The sequence below is a fragment of the Saccostrea cucullata genome, unplaced genomic scaffold, assembly GCF_032062105.1.
Source record: "Saccostrea cucullata isolate Sc308-1 unplaced genomic scaffold, CSIRO_AGI_Scuc_v1 ctg697, whole genome shotgun sequence".
Classification (NCBI taxonomy): Eukaryota; Metazoa; Mollusca; class Bivalvia; order Ostreida; family Ostreidae; genus Saccostrea; species Saccostrea cuccullata.
The window spans coordinates 219,586-227,500 of record NW_026928374.1 but is presented as its reverse complement, the minus strand read 5'-3'; positions in this window follow the sequence as shown (position 1 = coordinate 227,500).

The following is a 7,915-nucleotide window of genomic DNA, read 5'->3' as shown; positions in this document are numbered from 1 at the left end:
CTAGATGAGATCTCGTTGTGAACAACGAGTGGGTCTTCCGTTCGATTCTTGATGAGATAAGATGAGATTATAATTGAGATTTTTTTTACAATGATAATTTTCTTAAAAAAACGATTGTGCTGCCATAATGGAATTTTTTTAAACATTGAACGTTGAATTGTCATTTATTAAAGTCTGGCCCCTCTTGGCCCTTTATTTAAGGGAGCAGCCCTTTTTTCTTCAAATAATCTTGAAGATCTCATGCTATTTAACACTTTTTGTTCAACAAGCGTTCAGAGATTCTTTTTCGTTTTCGAGTTATTCGCAAAAGAAATATTAGGGGCCAACCCTTTAACTCCCTAATGGGGACGTTTAGCGAAAAATGAAAGGTTGCATTTTGTTCAGAACATGATTTTGAACATCTTTTGTTCAATATTACTTATCAAAATATTTCTCACTCTCGAGATATAAAGCATCAAAGATTTCGCATTCCAGCCCCTTGTGGCCCCTAATTATGTACCATACGACATAAGAATCATAATATATAGTTGTAAATGGTTGAGATAAACATCTTTGCTTCAGTAATGTTTTACAAAATATTTAAAGATAAAGAGTTATCGATTGAAGACTTTTGGCCCCTCTTGGCCCCTAATTTGACTGTCCAGCCCCTTTTTCTTTATTTTGACTTAAAGCTCTTATGATTTTATGCACTTTTTGTTCAACAAGTACTCAGAGATTCTTTTTCGTTTTCGAGTTATTCGCAAAAGAAATATTTAGTGGCCAACCCTTCAACTCCTTAATGGGGACGTTTAGCAAAACATGAAAGGTTGCATAACGTTTATAACATGATTTTAAACATCTTTTGTTCAATATTGCTTCTCAAAATATCTCTCACTTACGAGATATAAAGCGTCAAAGATTTAGCATTCTGGCCCTTTTTGGCCCCTAATCATGTATTATACGACATTAAAATCATAATATACAGTGGTAGATTGTTGAGATGAACATTTTTGCTTCAAAAATGTATAACAAAATATTGACTGTTAAAGAGTTACCAAAAAAGACTTTAAGCCCCTTTTGGCCCCTAATTTGAGTGCCCAGCCCCTTTTTCTTGATTTCATCTTGAAGCTCGTAGGATTTTGAACACTTTTTGTTCAACAACTATTCAGAGATTCTTTTTCGTTTTCGAGTTATTTGTAAAAGAAATATTTAGGGGCCAACCCTTCAATTCCCTAATGGGGACTTTGAGTGAAAAATGAAAGGTTGCATATTGTTCAGAACATGATTTTGAACATCTTTTATTCAATATTACTTGTCAAAATATTTCTCACTTTCGAGATATAAAGCGTCAAAGATTTAGCATTCTGGCCCCTTTTGGCCCCTAATCGTGTATTATATGACATTAAAATCATAATTATTAGTGGTAGATTGTTGAAATAAACATTTTTGCTTCAGTAATGTATAACAAAATACTGACTATTAAAGAGTTATCGAAAAAAGACTTTAAGCCCCTTTTGGCCCCTAATTTGAGTACCCAGCCCCTTTTTCTTGATTTCATCTTGAAGCATTTAGGATTTTAAACACTTTGTGTTCAATAACTATTCAGAGATTCTTTTTCGTTTTCGAGTTATTTGTAAAAGAAATATTTAGGGGCCAACCCTTCAACTCCCTAATGGGGTCTTTGAGCGAAAAATGGAAGGTTGCATATTGTTCAGAACATGATTTTGAACATCTTTTGTTCAATATTACTTGTCAAAATATTTCTCACTTTCGAAATATAAAGCGTCAAATATTTAGCATTCTGGCCCCTTGTGGCCCCTAATCATGCATTATACGACATTAAAATCATAATATACAGTGGTAGGTTGTTTAGATAAACATTTTTGCTTCAGTAATGTATAACAAAAAATTGACTGTTAAAGAGTTATCGAAAAAAGATTTTAAGCCCCTTTTGGCCCCTAATGTGATGACTCAGCACTTTTTTCTTGATATCATTTTAAAGATCTTGTCATTTTGCACAAATTTTGTTCAATATGTTTTAACAAAATAATTATACTTTAAAAGATATGATGCAAAATGTCTTTAAAAATCAGTCATGATTCGTGTCCTAAATTTTGACCCCTACCGCTTCCATACTAGATACTTCCGGAAAAAATCCTGACCCAGGTGCACCATGGCAACATGTCCTCTATTATCACTGAAAATTTAAGCGCTCTAGCTTAAGCCATTATTGAGTTCTATCACAGACACGGAGGTCATTTGAATTTCAAGAAAAGGGCGATAACTCTAGACCGGAAGTGATTTTCAAAAAATCCTTCAGCCGGAATTAACTTCAGATAATTCTACACCAACCCTGAAAAATTGAAACAAATCGATCCAAAGATCTCTGAGAAATCGTCGGCACAAAATTTGTGCAGAAAAAAAGAATAATAATAATAACTAGAGCAAAGCTCGTTGCAAAGCAACGAGTAGGTCTTCCGTCCTGTTTTGACCGGAAGTGACGTCAACAAATGAGAGCAATGAGCTACGTCGTCTCCATTGACTCTATACTATCAATTTTGCGTCCAAACCTTTAAAAATTAGCCATTTTTTACTTCCGGTTTGACCGGAAGTGACCTCAACGGCCAAAAATCCAGTTTTATGCTTCCAGTGACATATGTTACCCAAAAACATATCAAGAACGGCAAAAATATGCATTTTCTGACTACTTCCGGTTTGACCGGAAGTGACGGCGCCGGACGTATTTTGATGACTCCAATAGATAAATCTTGACATTTTAAACTACTTTGCTTCTTTGACGTATTACAAATTCTCAATACTTTTTGAGATATCATGGAAAAACATTCGGCCCCTCTAGGCCCCTAATATAAGGGGCCAGCCCTTTTTTCGAGATATCAATTGAAAGATCTCTTAATTCTGTATAAAATTTGTTCTATATGTTTTAACAAAATATTTACAAGTAAAACGATATAATAGAAAAAGTGTTGGAAATTTTGAAACGCTCAATATGACTTTTTTCAGACCCTACCGAGAGTTAACGTGCAGTGCTTCCGGTGAAAGTTAACAACACAATGCAAATCTACATATGTTGCTATATCTTCCAGAAAAGGTTTCATCTTCCTGTGATGAGCAGTTTTATAGAAGAGCGACGGACAAACTGACCCTAAAAAATCAGTAAACTGCAAAAAACTTCAAACCGGAAGTGACGTCATCAAAATAAAAAAAAGGGTATCGAGATTTTTTAATGTTCTATCAGACCTGAAAGTTTCATAAAAATCTAACAAGCCGTTTCGAGAAATCGTGTGCACAAAATCGGTAAGAAAAAAAATAATAAGAAAAACAGTGGAAAAGAAACAAACGAATAACAAGAAGGTCTTCCGCTAAAGACGGAAGACCTTAATAATAACTAGATACGATCTCGTTGCGAGCAACGAGTGGGTCTTCCGTTCGATTCTTGATGAGATGAGATCAGATTTTGATTGAGATTTTCATTCCTAAGTAATGATTTTCCATATTCTGTAAAAAGACATTGAACAATAAAGACTTCTAAAATCGACTTTTGGCCCCTCACGGCCCCTTATATTAGGGATCAGCCCTTTTTTCTTCATAACATTTTAAAGCTCTCAGGATTATGAACACTTTTTGTTCAACAAGTATTCAGAGATTCTTTCTCGTTTTCGAGTTATTCGGAAAAGAATTATTAAAAGACTAGCCCTTCTACTCCCTAATGGGGACATTTAGCGAAAAATGAAAGGTTGCATATTGTTCAGAACATCATTTTGAACATCTTTTGTTCAATATTACTTATCAAAATATTTCTGACTTTTGAGATACAAAGCGTCAAAGATTTTGCCTTCTGGCCCCTTGTGGATCCTAATTATGTAATGTACGACTTAAAAATCATAATATACAGTTGTAGATTGTTGAGATAAACAGTTTTGCTTCAGTAATGTATTACAAATTATTGACTATTAAAGAGTTATCGAAAAAAGACTTTTGGCCCCTTTTGGCCCCTAATTTGAGGGCCCAGCCCCTTTTTCCTGATTTCATCTTGAAGCTCTTAGGATTTTAAACATTTTGTGTTCAATAACTATTCAGAGATTCTTTCTCGTTTTCGAGTTATTTGTAAAAGAAATATTTAGGGGTCAACCCTTCAACTCCCTAATGGGGACTTTGAGCGAAAAATGAAAGGTTGCATATTGTTCAAAACATGATTTTGAACATCTTTTGTTCAATATTACTTGTCAAAATATTTCTCACTTTCGAGATATAAAGCGTCAAAGATTTAGCATTCTAGCCCCTTTTGGCCCCTAATCGTGTATTATTTGACATTAAAATCATAATTATTAGTGGTAGATTGTTGAGATAAACATTTTTGCTTCAGTAATGTATAACAAAAAATTGACTATTAAAGAGTTATCGAAAAAAGACTTTAAGCCCCTTTTGGCCCCTAATTTGAGTGCCCAGCCCCTTTTTCTTGATTTCATCTGTAAGCTCTTAAGATTTTAAACACTTTGTGTTCAATAACTATTCAGTGATTCTTTCTCGTTTTCGAGTTATTTGTAAAAGAAATATTTAGGGGCCAACCCTTCAACTCCCTAATGGGGTCTTTGAGCGAAAAATGAAAGGTTGCATATTGTTCAGAACATGATTTTGAACATCTTTTGTTCAATATTACTTGTCAAAATATTTCTCACTTTCGAGATATAAAGCGTCAAATATTTAGCATTCTGGCCCCTTGTGGCCCCTAATCATGCATTATACGACACTAAAAACATAATATACAGTGGTAGATTGTTTAGATAAACATTTTTGCTTCAGTAATGTATAACAAAAAATTGACTGTTAAAGAGTTATCGAAAAAAGACTTTAAGCCCCTTTTGGCCCTTAATTTGAGTGCCCAGCCCCTTTTTCTTGATTTCATCTGTAAGCTCTTAGGATTTTAAACACTTTGTGTTCAATAACTATTCAGAGATTCTTTCTCGTTTTCGAGTTATTTGTAAAAGAAATATTTAGGGGCCAACCCCTCAACTCCCTAATGGGGTCTTTGAGCGAAAAATGAAAGGTTGCATATTGTTCAGAACATGATTTTGAACATCTTTTGTTCAATATTACTTGTCAAAATATTTCTCACTTTCGAGATATAAAGCGTCAAATATTTAGCATTCTGGCCCCTTGTGGCCCCTAATCATGCATTATACGACACTAAAATCATAATATACAGTGGTAGATTGTTTAGATAAACATTTTTGCTGCAGTAATGTATAACAAAAAATTGACTGTTAAAGAGTTATCGAAAAAAGACTTTAAGCCCCTTTTGGCCCTTAATGTGATGACTCAGCACTTTTTTCTTGATATCAATTTAAAGATCTTGTCATTTTGCACAAATTTTGTTCAATATGTTTTAACAAAATAATTATACTTTAAAAGATATGATGCAAAATGTCTTTAAAAATCAGTCGTGATTCGTGTCCTAAATTTTGACCCCTACCGAGCTTCCATACTAGATACTTCCTGAAAATATCCTGACCCAGGTGCACCATGGCAACATGTCCTCTATTATCACTGAAAATTTCAGCGCTCTAGCTTAAGCTATTATTGAGTTCTATCACAGACACGGAGGTCATATAAATTTTAAGAAAAGGGCGATAACTCTAGACCGGAAGTGATTTTCAAAAAATCCTTCAGCCGGAATTAACTTCAGATAATTCTACACCAACCCTGAAAATTTGAAACAAATCGATCCAAAGATCTCTGAGAAATCGTTGGCACAAAATTTGTGCAGAAAAAAAGAATAATAATAATAAGAAAATTGAAAAAGAAACATAAGAATAATAGAAGGGTCTTCCGCTGAAGACGGAAGACCCTAATAATCTTAATCATCCGAATCAGTAGAAGGTCTTCCGTTGGAAACGGAAGACCTTAATAACGAATTTAAGATTTCTCGTTAGTTTACTATTATTATAATTATAGCAGAGGAGAAGTGTCACTGAATAAAGATTTCAAGCTCATTAGTCATGTTAGTTTCGTACTCTGCTTTTAAATGTCTGAAGTTGTAAACAAATTACTGCTTGGATTCACATATACTATTTAGCCAATCAGGGTACGCTTTACAAAAGTTATTGGAAAAACACAACATAAATATTAAAGTCAAGGGGACTATTTACAAATGGCGAGCCCAGGTATTGATATTTTTGCGCTTATTTTCAGTAGTTATATACAAAGTTGCACACGAGTTACTGATAAGGCACATGCACACCATATTTACACATGACGTATATAAATATATTACTTTTTCTAAATTTGATACACTGTTAGCTGCAGAATTGTAGGCTGTGGTTTTGAATAAGTCTCCTTTGACTAAGCCACTAAGCAAATACATATATGTTAAAACAACGCAAATAAACAGTTCTGCAGATAGGTACATTTCATTTGTTACACCCGAACGTTTCCTAGCAGTTGTTTCCTATTGTCTTAATCATATCAATTTATCTGTTGTTGCATTTTCACTTATTTGTATGTATTAGTCTGACCTGTTCATGTTGCTTATTAAATCTTGCTTACTTTAGCTGCTGACCTACGTGACAGACAAATGCAGTATAAATTAAATATACTTGTATTATAATACAATATTGTTTCTGCAGCGACTGTAACCATTAACTTCTGCGTAAACGATGTAAACGAAGAAACAAATTTTCGTGTATCTGTTTCTTTGTCTGAAAACGCGTTCCTGCTATCATTTACACGATTAACGAAGAAACTACACTGCAAATGTAGCACTATCACAAACCAAATTAAACTATAGCATTGAAAATTGAATACTAACTGCATAGTAGATATACATGTACAAAGAATTGAAAAGTAGAAGAATTTCTTTTTTATATCTGCAATATAGTGATAGGATTAGGGAGAATGATTATCAATGATTATTTTAGGTAAAAACAACCATAATCAACGCCAAAGCATGATGGGAAATAGTTCATCATAAATTTTCACCTGAAAGTATATAATATTACAGGAATAATATAGAACAAAGACAAAATTATATATGCAAGTCATTGGCAAGGGAAACCGAATTGAGGATATTGCTGAAGAAGGTTGTGCTTGTTCTGTTTCATGATACAAGATGGCTTGCTCCTCTACTACAGTAAAGTTTATGAAAAGTGTTTCACTTATTCTGGACATAGGTACCTTAGCCCTTTCTTGCCGATTGAAAGTCGAAGTTCAAAAGTCAGGCTCAAATAATTTCCATCAGTATTTGAATACCCACAAACACAAGTTGTTTCACCTTCATGAAAAGAAGAATTGTTGTCGATGTGTAGGAGGGCAAACACAAAGAACTTATTTAACAAAGAACCAATGGAGTATGCTTTTTAACGCAAATTTAAAACCTTGCGTTAAGAATAAACCTTGCTTGTGTCAGTATGAACCGCAACCAAATGTATCTGAAGATGATTTAGACCTTACATTACTATGTTGCATTCTGCAAAATATATGCTCACTAAGCCCAGCGGAGTATCAAGATATTACAAATTTAAGGGACAGGAGAAATATCATTGCACATTCCAAAAATGCTCACATGAACGATGCAACTTATGTAAAGGAAATAACGGCAATTAAAGACGCCATCGAATCCATTGCAAATCGCTGTGGAAAAAGTGAACATGACAAAGTTAAAAGAGAAATAGAAAATGTTATGAAAAGCCAGCTAAACGACAACATGGGTCGATTTGTTTTGTCCTCACTTCATAATGTGGAGGAAACGACAGAAGAGATTCGGAAAGATTTACTCCGCTTCAGGAATCATTTGGGGATTCACAATAATAAAGATATGGATCCTAACAAAGTAATTATAGTTCTTAACAACCTTTACATTTGATTTATTTTAACGTAATTTTTTGGTTTTAAATTTGTAATACTTGTAGCCATGTTTCAA